General features: G+C 46.0%; 1 protein-coding gene and 1 long non-coding RNA gene across 3 annotated transcripts in view; one reads left to right on the top strand and one right to left on the bottom strand.

Moving 5' to 3' along the window:
- Positions 1 to 535: 535 nt before the first annotated feature.
- Positions 536 to 8,265, bottom strand: LOC108350624 (uncharacterized). Its single transcript, XR_001837472.3, has 3 exons — positions 8,168 to 8,265; positions 4,657 to 4,793; positions 536 to 951 (listed from the first exon to the last, which is right to left on the bottom strand). It is a non-coding gene; the product is annotated as an uncharacterized LOC108350624 (long non-coding RNA).
- A 4,761-nt stretch (positions 8,266 to 13,026) lies between these two features.
- Stau1 (staufen double-stranded RNA binding protein 1) overlaps positions 13,027 to 16,543 on the top strand; it is a 45,895-nt gene continuing 42,378 nt past the window's right edge. For both annotated transcript variants that reach the window (NM_001109907.1, NM_053436.2), the window contains exon 1: positions 13,027 to 13,206. The gene's annotated coding sequence lies outside the window, so the exon portion shown is untranslated. The remainder of the gene's footprint in view (positions 13,207 to 16,543) is intronic.

Genomic DNA, 16,543 nt, shown 5'->3' with positions numbered 1-16,543 from the left:
TGTGTATGTGTGAGTGTGGTGGGGAATCTAAAAATAATTACAACAAAGATTTTTCTTCATGTCAGTACTTTTCTTTTTGGTTCTTTTTTTCCGGAGCTGGGGACCGAACCCAGGGCCTTGCGCTTCCTAGGCAAGCGCTCTACCACTGAGCTAAATCCCCAACCCATGTCAGTACTTTTGACATTTGGGTCTGGTGAGAAGCTGTTGAGAAGCTGTCTGTTTTAAGATGCTTGCTTGGGCATTTTCTACCCGCCAGATGTCAGTGGCATCTCTTTCCCCTGCTCTGACAATTAAAGGTCCCAAACAGACAATCTGCTGCTTGGAACAGAGTCAACACCTCCAGGTCCTTGCAGTTGGGTTGCCCAGCTGTGACACAGTTATTCTGCCAGATGGTGCTAAAAACGGTTTTTGTGTTTACCCTGGACTACAGTCTCAAAACAACAAAAGAATATTAAAAACAAAAAGCAAACAAACAAAAACAACCAACCACAAAATAAACATACAGTGTCATTAACAACAACAAGAAGAAAAGATATTTACATGTTACCTGTTATTAATCTTTTGAGGAAGTTTGTCCATTTCATTCTGGGATTTTTGTAGTGAGACTTATGACAAACACATTGGCCAGCTAAGTGTAGCCAATTTGGTGAACAGATGGGCCCATGCGCTGTGGGTAGAAGTTTATTCTTAGATACAAAGTTTATTCTCCATTCTTGGCAGTTCACTTTGCCTTTGGGAAGAGTCTTTCCTCCTGCCCTTAAAGGAAGTTGGGGACACAAGCCCAGGGCATTTTCAGTCACTACCAGGTATTATATTACATTCTCTTGATCAGTAGGGTATAACAGTTTCTTTTGAGATTGAAATATTCTGTGCTGCAGGAAAGCTCCTTAAACAGAAAGGTAAACAAAGCGCAAGGCCCTGGGTTCGGTCCCCAGCTCCGAAAAAAAGAACCTAAAAAAAAAAAAAAAAAAAAAAAGAAAGGTAAACAAGACAAAATAGACTCCGGAAGTCCATGAATCTGAGCAGATCCACTAGGCCCCTCCCTGGCAGAGTAAGCAGTAAAAGTAACAAAGAAGATTCTCAGACAAACCCAAGCTGCAAAGATTAGGATAGGACCAGCTGCCTAGAAAAAAAGCAGAAACCAGTTGAGCTTTAGATCAAATGAGTATTAGACTAACTGAGTTACCTGGAAAGAACACTCTCCAACCTGTTGACCCGCCTGCAGACTGTGCAGTGGGCTCCAGGTTCCCAGCTTTGTGAGCAGTCACCCATGCTGGGTGGGCTATGGTGATGTAGCTGTCTTTGAGTCATTTCTGGTCCTGTGGAAACTTAAGGGTTCTTTGGAGAGTCAGTTGTGTTGTGTTGGATGGTGTTTTGCTGGGGCAAATATGTAAAGGAGTGGACATAGGTGAAAGACTAAAGCAGACTCATGAAGCAATGTTTCACTAAAACAGACACAGGAGAGAGGTTGTTCTGCTAAAACAAACACATGAAAGTATATTGATAACACCTATTGGTCCACCTTACATTGTGTAGTTGAGCTCCATTTGTTGGGACTCCAAAGCTGGGGCTGATTGTATACATGTGCTAAGGCAAGACAGGTACTGAGGCAAGGCACAGGCTGAAACAGGTAAGACTGTGTTGAGACAAGGCTTGTAAAGAACACAGATGTTCGGAGGGTATAAATAGGACTCAACGAAGTAATGGAGACAGACCGTGGCTTGCTGGTACAGTTAGGTATATAACATTTGTGAGTCTCCAGTCTTTGCTGATCTAGCTTCACTGAAAGAGTCACAATAGGGGTTGGGGATTTAGCTCAGTGGTAGAGTACTTGCCTAGCAAGCGCAAGGCCCTGGGTTCGGTCCCCAGCTCCGAAAAGAAAAGGGGGGAAAATTACAAACAGTTAAAAAAAAAAAAAAAGAAAAGGGGGGAAAAAATCACAGCAGAGAATAGGTGTTCCTGTTGTTCCTTCTTGTTGACTCGAGCTGAGGCTGAGGCCTGGCCGTCTCTGCTACGTCATATCACTGGACTATTGGTGTATCTGTGAAGTATTTGCAAGTGAATCGAGCTGCTGCTGCTGACCTGTCTGAACTGAATTGAACTGCCTATTTACAGACAACACAGATGGGAGTTGCTCCAAAGAACCTCTAAACAGGCCCACTTCTCCCATATCCTTTCTTTCCCACTACCTCTGGTGGGTGATGGGCTACAAGGGAGGTTAAAGTTTTAAGAACGATCATTAAAAATATGATTTGAAAAAAATATGATTTGATGTGAATGCTTCACTCCTTCTTTAAAAGGGGAACAAGAATACCCTTGGCAGGGAATAGAGAGGCAAAGATTAAAACAGAGACAGAAGGAACACCCATTCAGAGCCTGCCCCACATGTGGCCCATACATATACAGCCACCCAATTAGACAAGATGGATGAAGCAAAGAAGTGCAGGCTGACAGGAGCCGGATGTAGATCTCTCCTGAGAGACACAGCCAGAATACAGCAAATACAGAGGCGAATGCCAGCAGCAAACCACTGAACGGAGAATAGGACGCCCGTTGAAGGAATCAGAGAAAGAACTGGAAGAGCTTGAAGGGGCTCGAGACCCCATATGAACAACAATGACAAGCAACCAGAGCTTCCAGGGACTAAGCCACTACCTAAAGACTATACATGGACTGACCCTGGACTCTGACCTCATAGGTAGCAATGAATAGCCTAGTATGAGCACCAGTGGAAGGGGAAGCCCTTGGTCCTGCTAAGACTGAACCCCCAGTGAACGTGATTGTTGGGGGGAGGGCGGCAATGGGGGGAGGGTAGAGAGGGGAACACCCATAAAGGAGGGGAGGGGGAGGGGTTAGGGGGATGTTGGCCCGGAAACCGGGAAAGGGAATAACATTCAAAATGTAAATAAGAAATACTCAAGTTAATTTTTAAAAACTGCAAAAAATATGATTTGAAAAGAATTAAAGTTACATACTCTGAGGGAATTGTTTTCCCCGTTGGGTTAGTTGGCATTAAATTTGAGAAACTAACCAGATCAGCTATGTGGACAGAGGCTGTCTTCATGACCTAGAACTAACCCAACACACCAACATCTAACCTCTCTGCTTCAGAGTCCATAACTCCTCTCCACAAAGTCCTGTCAGACTTTAAAAATATACCTATTTACTTTAATTTTTTTGAGACAGGGTTTCTGGCTAGTTTTTATGTCAACTCGACACGAGCTAGAGTTGTTTAAAGGAGGGGACCTCAGTAAGATTCAGCTCTAAGACATTTTCTTACTTAGTGATCGATGAGGGAGAGCCCGGACTATAGTGGGTGGTACCATCCTTGGGCCGGTGGTCCAGCATTCTATAAGCAAGCAGAATGAGCAAGCCACGAGGAGCAAGTCAGTAAGCAGCATCCCTCCATGGCCTCTGCGTCAGCTCCTGCCTTCAGGTTCTTACCCTGTTAGAGTTCCTCTTCTGACTTCCTTTAATTATGAACAGCAATATGGAAGTGTACACCAAATAAACCCTTTCCTTCCCAAGCAGTCTTTTGGTCATGGGGTATCATTGCAGCAATAGAAACCCTCACTAAGTTTCTCTGTGCAGCCCTGGCTGTCCTGGTACTCACTCTGTAGACCAGGGTGACCGAAAACTTAGGGAACTGCCTGTCTCTCACTACCAAGTACTAGGATTAAAGACTTTCACCATATGTAAATAAGCATGGCTTATTTGTTTGTTTGTTTGTTTTGTTTTGTTTTAACTTGATATATATAGGTGTTTTACCTGCATGTACATCTGGTTGTAGTGGCCACAAAGCCTGAAGAGGGCATTGGATCCCCTGAAACTCAAATTTCAGATGACTATGAGCCACTATGTCAGTGTTGGTAATCCTGAGTCCTTTGAAGAGCAGAGAGTGTTTGGACAGCTGAGTCATCTCTCCAGCCTTCAGACTTTTTTGGTATTTATTTTGGAGGAGATTGGAGATGCAGGTCAGCTGGTGGAGGGCCTGCCTAGCATACATGAAGATTTGGGTTTGACACTTTACTACAGCATGACCAGGACATGGTGTTACACACCTGTAATCTCAGCACTTAGAAGATGGATATAGGAGGATGGAAACTTCCAGGTCATCCTTGTCTACCAGCAAGTTCAAGGCCACCCTGGGCTGCATTAGACTTTGTCTTTCAAATGAACAACAGCTGGGGGACTGGAGAAACTGGGTAGCCCTTAAGATCAGTAACTGGGGCTGGAGAGAGGCTCAGTGGTTAAGAGCACTGACTGTTCTTCCAGAGATCCTGAGTTCAAATCCCAGCAACCACATGGTGGCTCACAACCATCTGCAATGGAATCTGATGCCCACTTCTGGTGTGTCTGAATATAATAAATAAGTAAGTCTTAGAAGAAAAAGAAAAACTGTTTAAAGATCACTGGCTGCTCTTCCAGAAGACCCAGATTTGATCTCTATAATTCCAGATCCAAGGGAATCTGGCCACCTGCTCTGACACATTGTTCATATACACACATGCAGGCAAAACACCTACACACATAAAAGAAAAAAATAAACAAATCTAAATATTATATAAATCTTAAATTAAAATAAACAAACAAACTGAATTGGGCAGTGAGGTGAGATGAGGAGATGACTCATCGAGTAAAAGCAAATCTGACAACCTGAATCAGATCCTTGGAATTCAAGTTAGAGGTGGAAGGAGAGAACTGGTTCCACGAAGTTGTCCTCTGGCCTCCACCTGTATGCCATAGAATGGGCCACCTCCTTTCCCGTCATTCGCATGAGCACATGTACCTCACTACAAGAAAAAATAATGAAATTTAAAATAGTAACAAAACAAAGAGAAAAGGAAAGTGTATATGTAGCTTAGACTAACCTTGAATGTGAGGCAATCCTCCTGTCTCAGCTTTTCAGGCTGAAATCTCAGGTATGAACCACTCTACTGGCCTCTTTCTTTTCTTTCATTCACTAATTCATTCATTCATTCATTTTTTTAAAGATTTATTTTATGTATAGAAGTACACTGTAGCTGTCTTCAGACACACCAGAAGAGGGATCAGATCTCATTACAGATGGTTGTGAGCCACCATGTGGTTGCTGGAAATTGAACTCAGGACCTTTTAACCATTGAGACATCTCTCCAGCCCCGGTCTGTCTCTTTTCTTTCTCTGGTGTTAAGCATCAAAACCAGAGCCTTGTACACAAGCTACCCTCCACTCTCCATCCACACTCTCAGCCCTTTATGTTCATAATCTCTCTTCTTTCTGAAAACATGTTCTTGAGATAGTATCCCTCAGTAGCCTGGAGCTCAGGCTGGCCTTGAACTCATGGAGATCCTCCTGTCTCCAGCTTCCAGTAGACCACAGGCACGAACTGCCATGACTGGCTTTCTCATGGGATTAGTAAAGACTTACTTTTCCATTAACTGACTGTTGGTATTTTTGACCATTTTTTTTCTTTAAAAAAAAAAAGATTTATTTATTTTATGTATATGAGTACACTGTAGCTGTCTTTATACACACCAGAAGAGGGCACCAGATCTCATTACAGATGTTTGTGAGCCACTTTGTGGTTGCTGGGATTTGAACTCAGGACATCTGGAAGAGCAGTCAGTGCTCTTAACCACTGAGCCACCTCTCCAGCCTCCTCTGATGATTTTTATACCATTCTTTCTTTTTGTTTAAATTATTGATCCACAGGACTGGAGAGATGGCTCATCTGTTAAGATCACATCTGGGGTTGGGGATTTAGCTCAGTGGTAAAGCGCTTGCCTAGGAAGCGCAAGGCCCTGGGTTCGGTCCCCAGCTCCGAAAAAAAAAGAACCAAAAAAAAAAAAAAAAAGATCACATGTATATAATTTCATCATCATCATCATCATCATCATCATCATCATCATCATCATCATCATCATAATCATCATCATCATAATCATCGAGGCTAGATCGATGGCACGAAGTTAGAACATTGGCAGCTTGTCCAGAGTGTTGGCGTTCATGAGTCACCCCACAAACCACCCAAGCACCAATCTCAGTCAGATTGGGATGGTTTATTGAAAGCACACCCTAATACTGATCAGTTCAGGGAGTAGCTCGGGGTTATCTGAGACTACAACATCAAACATTTCTCAGGGCAATCTTTTTTTTTTTCTTTTTTTTCGGAGCTGGGGACCGAACCCAGGGCCTTGCGGTTGCTAGGCAAGCGCTTTACCACTGACCTAAATCCCCAACCCCCTTCTCAGGGCAATCTTATAAAGGAAAAAATTCACAAGGAGCTCATACACAGGTGCAGGAAGTGCTGCCCAGTGGTCAGCTCTGACTCAAACCATTTTAGACATAACAGTTCATACTGTCCTTTCTTTTGATGGCTCCTACCAAAAGCTTTGTGGAATTTCTTAGGATTAACCAACCTCACAGAACATAACAGGGTATGGGGCAGTATGACCCTGCTCCGAACCAAGTTATTTTTTTGCATCAATGACTGGCAGGCGTATTACAGCAACAATATGAGATACCTGGCAGGCCTGGAACAAAATGGCTGCAGCTATTTTGGGGAGGGGGGCAGACCTCAACACAGAGGATCTGGTTTTGATTCCCAGCACCTGTGCGACTACTCACACCCATAACTTTACAGAGGATCCGACATCTTCTTCTAGCCTCTGCTGGCACCAGTTAAAACGCACACATGCAAAACAGTGCTCAAACACATACAAAAAATAATAAAAAATAAAATAATAAAAAAATAATAAAGTTAATTCTTTTTATTTTCCTTTTCTTTTTTTCGGAGCTGGGGACTGAACCCAGGGCCTTGCGCTTGCTAGGCAAGCGCTTTACTACTGAGCTAAATCCCCAACCCCAAAAAAGTTAATTCTTAGGGTCTGGAAAAATGGCTCAGTGGTTAAGAGCATTCGTCCTTCTTCTAAAGGACCTGGATTGATTGCCAGCACCTACAGGGGGGCTCACAACCACCTCTAACTCTAGTCTCAGGGGACCTGACACCCTATTCTTCTTGTGCCTGTTCAGGAAGCATTCATGAACCCCAAAAGACCACCAGGGAGCTCAAGCTTGGGCTCACAGCAGGATGGGAGGGTGAAGCCCCAAGTCCAGTTTCTGGAGCTGAAGGACCGAACCCAGGACCTTGGGCTTTCCACTGAGCTAAATCCCCAACTCCTCCAAGTCCAGTTTCAAGCAAGCATTTATAAAAGCAAGCAAACAAGCAAGGGATTTCCAGCTTGGCACACATCTGATTGGGTGACGGGTCTTGGGGGGGGCGGTATTATTACCCTTCAAAATGATAGGCTGGCGCTGGGAGCCAAACTATAAACTTCTGCTTTTCTCCTGCTTGGTGCTTGTTAGGGAGTGACTTGAAAATTAGTGCTAGATGCAAGTTTGTTGGTTTACTTGAGTTCAACCTTAGGTCAGGTTCTCTAAGATGCACCCCAAACCCAAGATGGAGTTGGTGTGGTCTCTCTGGGTGACAGTCAGAGAGGGGGGAGGAGGGGAAGGAGGAGGGGAAGGGGGAGAGGGTAGAGGAGGGGGGAAGAGAGAGAGGAAAGAGGGGAGAGGAGAGAGGAGGCAGTAAGAGAGAGAGAGAGGAGAGAGGAGAGAGGGGAGAGGAGAGAGAAGGGAGGAGGCAGAGAGAGAGAGAGAGAGAGAGAGAGAGAGAGGAGAGAGGAGAGAGGGGAGAGGAGAGAGAAGGGAGGAGGCAGTAAGAGAGAGAGAGGAGAGAGGAGAGAGGGGAGAGGAGAGAGAAGGGAGGAGGCAGTAAGAGAGAGAGAGAGAAGAGAGGGAGAGGGGAGAGGAGAGGGGAGAGAGGAGGGGGTGAGAGAGAGAGGAAAGAGGGGAGAGGAGAGAGGAGGGGGTGAGAGAGAGAGGAAAGAGGGGAGAGGAGAGAGGAGAGGAGAGAGAGGAAGAGAAAGAAAGAGGAGAGAGGAGAGAGAGTGGGGAGAGAGAGAGAGAGAGAGAGAGAGAGAGAGAGAGAGAGAGCAATCTTGCAATCTTGTAGTGTTTCCTGTACATCAGCAAGACGAGAATTTTTCTTTTTTTCCCAATGGTAATTTTTCAAGCACCTACTGTGCTGTGCACTCAGAACTGTGAAGGTCCAGGGACAGCATTTGATCATCAGTGTGCCTGGAGGAAGAAAAGCTTGGGAGAAGCCAGGCATGGTGGTATATACCTTAGATTCCACTCAAGGAGACCAAGAGTTCCAGGTCATTCTTGGCTATGTAGTGAGCTCCCCATCAGTCTTGAGTTATGTGAGATGTTGTCTAAAGATAAATAAAAGAGAAACACACAGGAGACCAGTAAAGCACCAGTCTGGATGTTTCTGAGATGGCATTTCCAGAGAGGATTGGTAGCTCTCTAGAACTGACCTAATCCTCGGGTAGATCTAGACTATGATGGTGTTCTCAGGGAGGTCCAGGGTGGGGGTCTCACTAGAGGATATAATTCACTGGGGTGTGTCTTTGGGGGTATGTTACCCACGACCACTACCTGTTATGCTGTATTCTGTATTGTTTTACTTTTCTTCAAAAAAATTTTTTTTACTTATTTTATGTGTATGGGTGTTTTGCCGGCATGTATATCTGTGTAGGTTGTGAAAGCAGTACCTGTAGAATCCAGAAGATGGCATCAGATCCCCCTGAAACCAGAGTTGCAGCTGGTGGGTGCTGGGAATCAAACCAGGGTCTAGGACGAGCAACCAGTGCTCTTAACCACTGAGCCACGGCATTAGCCCCCTACTCTGTCCTTTTTGGCCAGGTGTGATGTGATGGCTGCTCTGGGTTTGTTACACAGCATCCCCCAGAGGGATGGATTGAGCCTTCTGTAAACATGAGCCAAATAGTGGAACCAGAGGAGTGAAGAGTTGGGATCCATGATGTGGGTGCTGGGAACTCAACTGGGTCTTCTTCAGGAGTAAGTGCTTTTCACCACCAAGCTATCTGTCCTGTCAGGGCCATCACCAAGGCCAGGTGTGATGCCACATGCCTTTAATCCCAACACCTGGGAACGGCATCTGAAGATCAGGCTGACAGAGACCTTTCTGCCTCTGCCTTGCGAGTGTTGAGAGTAAGGGTGTGCACTACCACACTGGGCCCCAGTTAGTGAAGCCTTTAGCCTCTTCCCCATATCTATGGTCCCACCAGCATCCTGCTAACTAACACACATCCACCCATTTCTTCCCCATAGATGTCCCCACTTGGAGTCATCTAGTCTAAGGAGCCACCTTATGAGACTGAACAGTCAGACTGCTGTGAATCTGGTGTTTGCTCAAGCCGCCAGCTGCACCGGCCTCGGCAGTTCTAGAAAAGTCTGCCAAGACTGTAGTTGTTAAAGATTGCTGAACAATGTTGCCTGTCCTACATACTATTATTGTTATTTCCTTTCCATTTTTTGAGACAAGGTTTCATGTAGCCCAGGCTGGCCTTTAACTCACTTTGTGGCAAGGCCCTCCCTCCCCCATTAACTTCTCATCATTTTGTTTGTTCCTTTTCAAGACAGTGTTTCTCTGGGTAGCTCCAGTTGTCCCGGGACTGTTGGTAGAGCAGGCTGGCCTCAGACTCAGAGATCTACTTGCCTCTGCCTCCATAGTGCAGGGATTAAATGCGTGTGCCACTGTGTTTGACAAGCTTGAGACCTTTTTATAGAAATGTAAACAAACTCCATGGAAGAAATGGAAAAAGAACAAGAAAATACTACAAACTCAGGACAACCTGAAGATGTAATACTGTGCTCTTTGAGAATAGCCTGAACCAAGGAATTGGCTTGATCCAGCCCTGGGAATGCCTGGTGCTGAGAGGCCAAATCTTTCTTTCTTTTTTTTTTTTTTTTTTGGTTCTTTTTTTTCTGGAGCTGGGGACCGAACCCAGGGCCTTGCGCTTCCTAGGCAAGCGCTCTACCACTGAGCTAAATCCCCAACCCCGAGGCCAAATCTTTCAAATTCAGACCCCATTTTAGAGAACTTGACTTCAGGTAAACCAACAGGCTGGTTCCTAGCGTTAGTTTCCAAGTTTCCCATCAACGAAACCATAGCCTCACGCCAGTCTCTAGGTTCACCCCCAACAAGACCAGCATCTGCAGGTTACACCCCCAACAAGACCTGTGTCTCCAGGTTACACCTTCAACAAGACCAGCATCTCCAGGTTATTACCCCAACAGATCCACACCCCAGGTTACAAGCCCACCCCTTGCCTAATGACCACCAATGCAGAGGGAAACAGAAACTATGTTTATGATATGACTCCCAGCACCAGCCAATGATGTTAAAGGCCGTAGTAACTCTCCAATTAGATACTTGCACACTCACACACCCCTATCCCTACCCCCCACCCCACTTGCTGCTTACTCTAAAGCCCTGATAGATATTTGGGGCTCCTCACCACCAAAACCATCCTGCATGGCGGTGGTGCGCTGAGGGGCCTGAGCTAGCTCAAATAAAATAAAAAGACCCTATTGTGATTGCATCAGATTGGCCCCTGTCTGTTTGGGGGGGAATCACTAATATTTCCCTGGCAATACAGTGCTTTCCAGCAAGTTTGTTTTCTTTTTTTTTTAAAGATTTATTTATTTATTATACATAAGCACACTGTAGCTGTCTTCAGACACACAAGAAGAGGGCATCAGATCCCACTACAGATGGTTGTGAGCCACCATGTGGTTGCTGGGATTTGAACTCAGGACCTCTGGAATAGCAGTCATTGCTCTTAACCACTGAGCCATCTCTCCAGCCCACAAGTTTGTTTTCTTCTGTATTTAGAGACTACCGATTTTCTTCCAAGGTCCACACACTTTTTTTTTTTTTTTTTTGGTTATTGTTGTTGTAATTTTGTTACTGGCTCTCACTGTGTAGCCCTGGCTGAGCCTGAAACTTGTTCTGTAGACCAGAATGGCTTTGTACTCAGAGATCTGCTCTGCTCTGCCTCTCTAGGGTTGGGATTAAAGGTGTGTGCTGACATGTCCAGACTGGGTTTGTTTTTATGTGAGGAATACTTTGGACATTAGTTAGGCACTGTAATCCTAGCGGTTGAGAGACCGAGGCAGGAGGATCATCTAGAACAGTTAGTTCTTTTTTTTTTTTCCGGGGCTGGGGAACCGAACACCAGGACCTTGCGCTTCCTAGGTAAGCGCTCTACCACTGAGCCAAATCCCCAACCCGGAGTTAGTTATTTTAATGGCTGTAGAGGCACCTACCTTTAATTCCAGCACCCAGGAGGCAGAGGTATTCGGATCTCTCTGAATTTGAGGGCAGCCAGAGCTAAATAATAAGACCCCGTTTCAAAAAAAAACAAAAAACAAAAAACAAAACCCAACCCCTCCCCCAAATAAACAAAAACCCACCAAAATTTATTATTTTGTGTGTAAAATATGCACATTTTACCCAGTGGGCATCTGCACTGCCCTGAACTGCCTTTTTTTTTTTTTTTTCTTTTTTTCGGAGCTGGGGACCGAACCCAGGGCCTTGCACTTGCTAGGCAAGAGCTCTACCACTGAGCTAAATCCCCAACCCCCTATTTTTTTTTAACGTTTTTTTATTATTTGTAAGTACATTGTAGATGTACAGTATGAACCTACATATTTTTATGTGGCCTACTTAGCACAGGGTTGGTTGGGAACCAGAAGGTTGGGCTGGTTTTGGTACTGGAACTCAATGTCACTGAATTTTACAAGAAGCAAACTAAGGAGACCTGATTGGGATAAAAGAGTCTCCCAAGATCTGGGTAAGTCAGAGGAGGGTCTCTCTAGCTACAGCAGATAGCATTGTGAATTCATGCAAAGTCAGCCACAGTGCTGTGGCAAGGAGACTGAGTTGTTAGGCAAACTATTTATTTATTTATTTATTTATTTAATTTTTTGTTTTTTTGAGACAGAGTTTCTGTCTGTAGCCCTGGCTGTTTTGGAACTCAAGAGATCCACCTCTCTCTGCCTCTCCAAGGGCTGAGATTAAAATGTCTGTGCCACTACCACCTGGCTAGGGTTTTTTCTGTGTGTGTGTGTGTGTGTGTGTGTGTGTGTGTGTGTGTACTTTTGGGGTAGAGATGGAACCTAGAGCCTTGGGTATCTAGCTATGATGTCTACCTAGGTGCTTCAATCACAGGCATCACTTAAAATAAGCCGCAGAGGATCCCATAACCTCTGACAAGGATCCCATCTTTCTAGTACTAAAGACCTCTCTCCCCTGCCTCCCATAAGAGGGCTGTTACAGGGCTGGAGAGATGGCTATCAGTTAAGAGCAGTTATTATTCTTGAAGAGGACCTGTCTCACAACTGCCTATAACTCCTGCACCAGGCAGGAAGTGACAGCACTGGACTCAGTGGACACCTGAACTCACACGCTCATACATACCATGCACACTCACACATACACGCACACGCGCGCAAGAAAATTAAGAAAACCCAAGAGGGCGAATAGAAAAGTTACATCATGAGTGGGAGATGGAGCTCAGTGCTAGAAGTTTGCTTCAATCTCCAGGACCACATCAAAGAAACCAACACCAGCCTCTTGTCCACAGAAGCACACTCAGTTTAGAGCTCCGTGAAAGCAACCAGAAAGTACTTGGTGCTTGTCTTAAAACAGAATCAGACTTCATTTACTGTGCTTTCCCCAGTAGAATGTAAACTCCATGAGGGCCGGGACTTGTGCATTCTCACTGTATTTTCAGTTTCTGACCTTGTACACAGCAGCAGGTTAACAAATGTTAGTATAGGAAGAAGGAGTGAACGCAGGAAGGAAACATAAAGCCTGGACAAGAAAGGAAGTTAGGCCTGCTTTCCCTGCCGAACCGGAGCTCCTGGGAAACTACAACTCCCAGTACACCTTGGACTCAACGCAGCGGTGCCTGGCCCCCGTTGGTCTTACGTGCCTAGAGAGCGCATGCTGGACGCGGCGCCTGCTGGGACTTGTGGTTCCTGCCACGGTGGGGGGGGTGGGGCCGGCATGGAGGCGGGCGGGGGCCGGGGGCGGGCGCGGCCCCTCCCCCGTCACTTCCTGCCGGGCTGCAGGCGCCGAGCCACTCTTCAGCGTTTGCGCTGGCTGTCGTCGCGTCTGTGTGCGCTCCCCCTTCTTCTGACCCCCGGCCCGGCGGCGCCCGCCTTCTCCGCAGCCACTCCGTCTCTTCCCTCCCCCGGTCTTTTTTTCCTCGCCCTCTTCTTTTGCTTTTCTTCCTCGCCGCCGCCCAATACCGCCGGCCCCGGGACGAGCTCTGGGGAAGCAGCCAGGTAAGGCGCTCGGGTCGGGCCGGGCCGAGCAGCGGAAGGACCCACGCAGGCACGGCGTCAGCGGGAGGTGGGCGGCGGGTGGGCTAGGCCTCGAGGGCGCGGGAGCTGCGGCCCAGGCTCATCTCCGCCCGCGGGGCCTTCCCGGAGGAGGCGGGCCCTCCGCGCTGCTCGTGGGCCCAGTGCGGGAGTTAACGCGGGGGTCGCGGGCAGGGGCTGGGCCGGTCGGCAGGCCACCAGGTTTCGGTGCTGTGCACAGTGTTGCGGCCACTGCGGAGCTGTGGGATAAGGTGCCAATTCCCGGCTCTGTCCCCTTAGCAAGTCACTTCGTACTCTTTGTGTCTCTGTTGTGAGGGGGAAAAGGAGGGGGAAGAGTATTAATCCTGTCCCAACCCCGTCCCTGCCTCTTCAGGCTGTGAAGTTGCAGTGAAATGGGGCGTGTAAAGCGCTTATCAGTGTGCCAGACCCACACCGTGTCCCAATAAACCGTTTGCATAATTTATTAACGTGGTATGAAAGTATAATTTAGGCTTCAGACTGGACAGAAGTTGACCTACCTTCCCATTTGGGTTTTCTCCGAGGCAGAAGAATCCCTCGTGCCCACTGCCAGTGCCTGGGCATTGTGCTTGCTTGGCACCAGAAAGGGGCGCGCGCTTAATGGGGACACTGTAGCAGACAGGTTATGGATGTAAAGCCATCCTTTCTGTAGAACCAGTTTCAGGCACTTCACTGGCTCCCGTAGGCTCCGCAACCTGTCCCATGTTTCCTTGCCACCACCCAGAACGTTATTGTCATTCCTTTTTATGAGAAAGTTGCTGGCATAAGCTCCCCTTGGGTTCAGCAGACCTTTTTGGAGCCCTCTTGTGTGTCAGGTTCTGGAGGTGGAGTATGCAAAGATGCTAAAACCGTGCTTTCTTGGTCCACATCTGTAGTTCTTCACTTTCTTTAGCTGAGCTTCGATTTCACTCCCGGTACCTATCCGTTTCCCTTAAACTCTGGCCGCACCTCCGTCCTTGTGGCAGTATTGCTGGTCTGAAGCTTTATCTTGTACCCTTTTGCATTTTGCCCATGTATTGTGTGCCTTTTAAAGGTCACTATTTTCAACTGCTTATAGCTGAAATTCTGTTTCTGTTTTTTTGCTTGCTTGTTTGTTTTTTTCTGAGATGTGGTTTCTCTGTGCAGCCCAGGCTGTCCTGGAACTTGCTCTGTAGCCCAGTCTGGGTAACTGTAATTCTTGAGAATTGGAAGTGTTGGAAGAGATTTAAACTAGGATTTTGGTCTTTCAGGGATCTGTGCTTACCAAATGCAAATTACATCACTACTTGTTGAAGTAAAAACTAAAAATACATTTGGGGAGTGTGGAGGGAGAAGTCTTGGTCATTCTAGTGAACTTTTAGTAGACTCTTTATTCTGACTCAGCCTTTCTCTTTTCTTTAGTAAGATTAAGTACTCTTTTTTTTTTTTTTTTTTTTTGGTTCTTTTTTTCGGAGCTGGGGACCGAACCCAGGGCCTTGTGCTTCTTAGGTAAGCGCTCTACCACTGAGCTAAATCCCCAACCCCTTGTTTTTGTTTTTAAATCTGTGCTTAGTGTCATAGGTGTCCTCCTCCTTAAAGAAACACAGCTGGTACAGGAGCAGATTTATAAGAGCAATTCAGTGTGTGTTTTCTGTGCTCAATGCTCTTCTACATGGAGGCCGGAGGTCAACTTCTGGTGTCTTGTCTTCCTTGACGGCTCTCTACCTAATTTCCTGGAACAGACTCTGAGGGTTGCTGCCTTTCCTGGGCTACTCATCTCTTCAGCCTCTCGGCAGATTGTTTTAGGCAGTAAGTTTCTTTAATAAGTGGAGAATGTTTATATCACACCCATCTGATATTGCATGGCTGTGTCTGTGTTTTTGACATCTTCCTAGTGTTTTTGTAATGTCAGGAAATAGTTTCTAGCGTCCATTGTTGAGTGTAATGGCTTTTCTCTTTGTTTGTTTGTTTGTTTGTTTTGGATTTTTTTGTTTTTAGAGACCAGGGTTTCTCTGGGTAACATAGCCCTGACTGTCCAGGAACTTGCTTTGTAGACCAGGCTGGCCTTGGACAGAGAGGTCACCCTGCCTCTGCCTTTGGAGGAGTCCTGGGATCAAAGGCATTCAATATTTGTCTGCTTTTCAATTAGTCATTAATAGTTCAGGAACTGTTGATTCAGTCCTTAAGGAGTAAGGCTGAAATCTGGGCTGAAAAGTGGCATTCTCCTAGAGAAGGGGAGTCCGCTAATTCTGCAGCTGTTTTCCTGCTGTGTATTAATCATATGTCAGCCAAGAAACCAGACCCCAAAAGAAAGAAAAAAAAAAAAAAAAAAAAAAAGAGAAAGCGCAGTCAGTTCTAGTATACAAGAAATGTCATTTCATTGACAGATTAACAGTCAGCCTGATATGACCTGGTTAAAGTCAAAATGACTAAGATTATGATAGATTTAGGATTTGTTTTCAAAACAAGCTAGTTTAAAGGAGGGAGTTCAAGAAGAGACAAGATGGACCTTAACTATGAGTTAATAATTATCAAAGCTGGGTGACCAAATACACAGTGCCCTCTATAGCATTCAACTTTAATACTTAAAAACAAGACAACTGGGGTTGGGGATTTAGCTTAGTGGTAGAGCGCTTGCCTAGCAAGCACAAGGCCCTGGGTTCAGTCCCCAGCTCTGGAAAAAAAGAAAAGAAGAGAAAAAAAAAAAAAAAAACCAAGACAACCTCAGGTTCTCTGTCACAGCCTTAACTGTTACCTCACTGGATCTGTCATATTAGTGATATGGTAAAGGATATTCTTGGCGCTGTTAGCAGAATTGTTTGTTTAGGGACTGTTCAGAGGTAGGCTCTGTATAGCCAGACATTACACAGAGACCGACAGAGAGTCTAAATTTGAGGTCTGTATCTGCTTTTTCCACTCAGATCTGGGAACCTCATGGAAGAGTGGGAGGAAAAATTGTAGGAGTCACAGGGGGTGGAGGATACCAGAGCAAGGCCCACTGAATCAACCAAACAGGATGTGTGCAGGCTGGGCCTGCAAGGTCTGCACAGGCTGAGCCTGCATGGTCTGCACAGGCTGAGCCTGCATGGTCTGCACTGGGGTCTTTGCAAACATGTTGTAGCTGTTAGCTTGGTGTGGGAGCAGTTTTGTCTCTGACTCTTTTGCCAGTTCTTGGGACTCTTTCCTCCCTGTAGGATTGCCTTGTCCAGCTTTGGGAGGGCATTTGTCTTACTTTATTATATCTTGTTTTGTTGTGTTTAGTTGTTGTCTTTTGGAGGCCTGGTGTCTTCTAAAGGGAGGTTCTGGAGGAAACAGGAGGTGAGGA

This window comes from Rattus norvegicus, chromosome 3 (assembly GCF_036323735.1).
Source record: "Rattus norvegicus strain BN/NHsdMcwi chromosome 3, GRCr8, whole genome shotgun sequence".
Classification (NCBI taxonomy): domain Eukaryota; kingdom Metazoa; phylum Chordata; class Mammalia; order Rodentia; family Muridae; genus Rattus; species Rattus norvegicus.
This window is presented reverse-complemented; position numbering and strand designations above follow the sequence as displayed.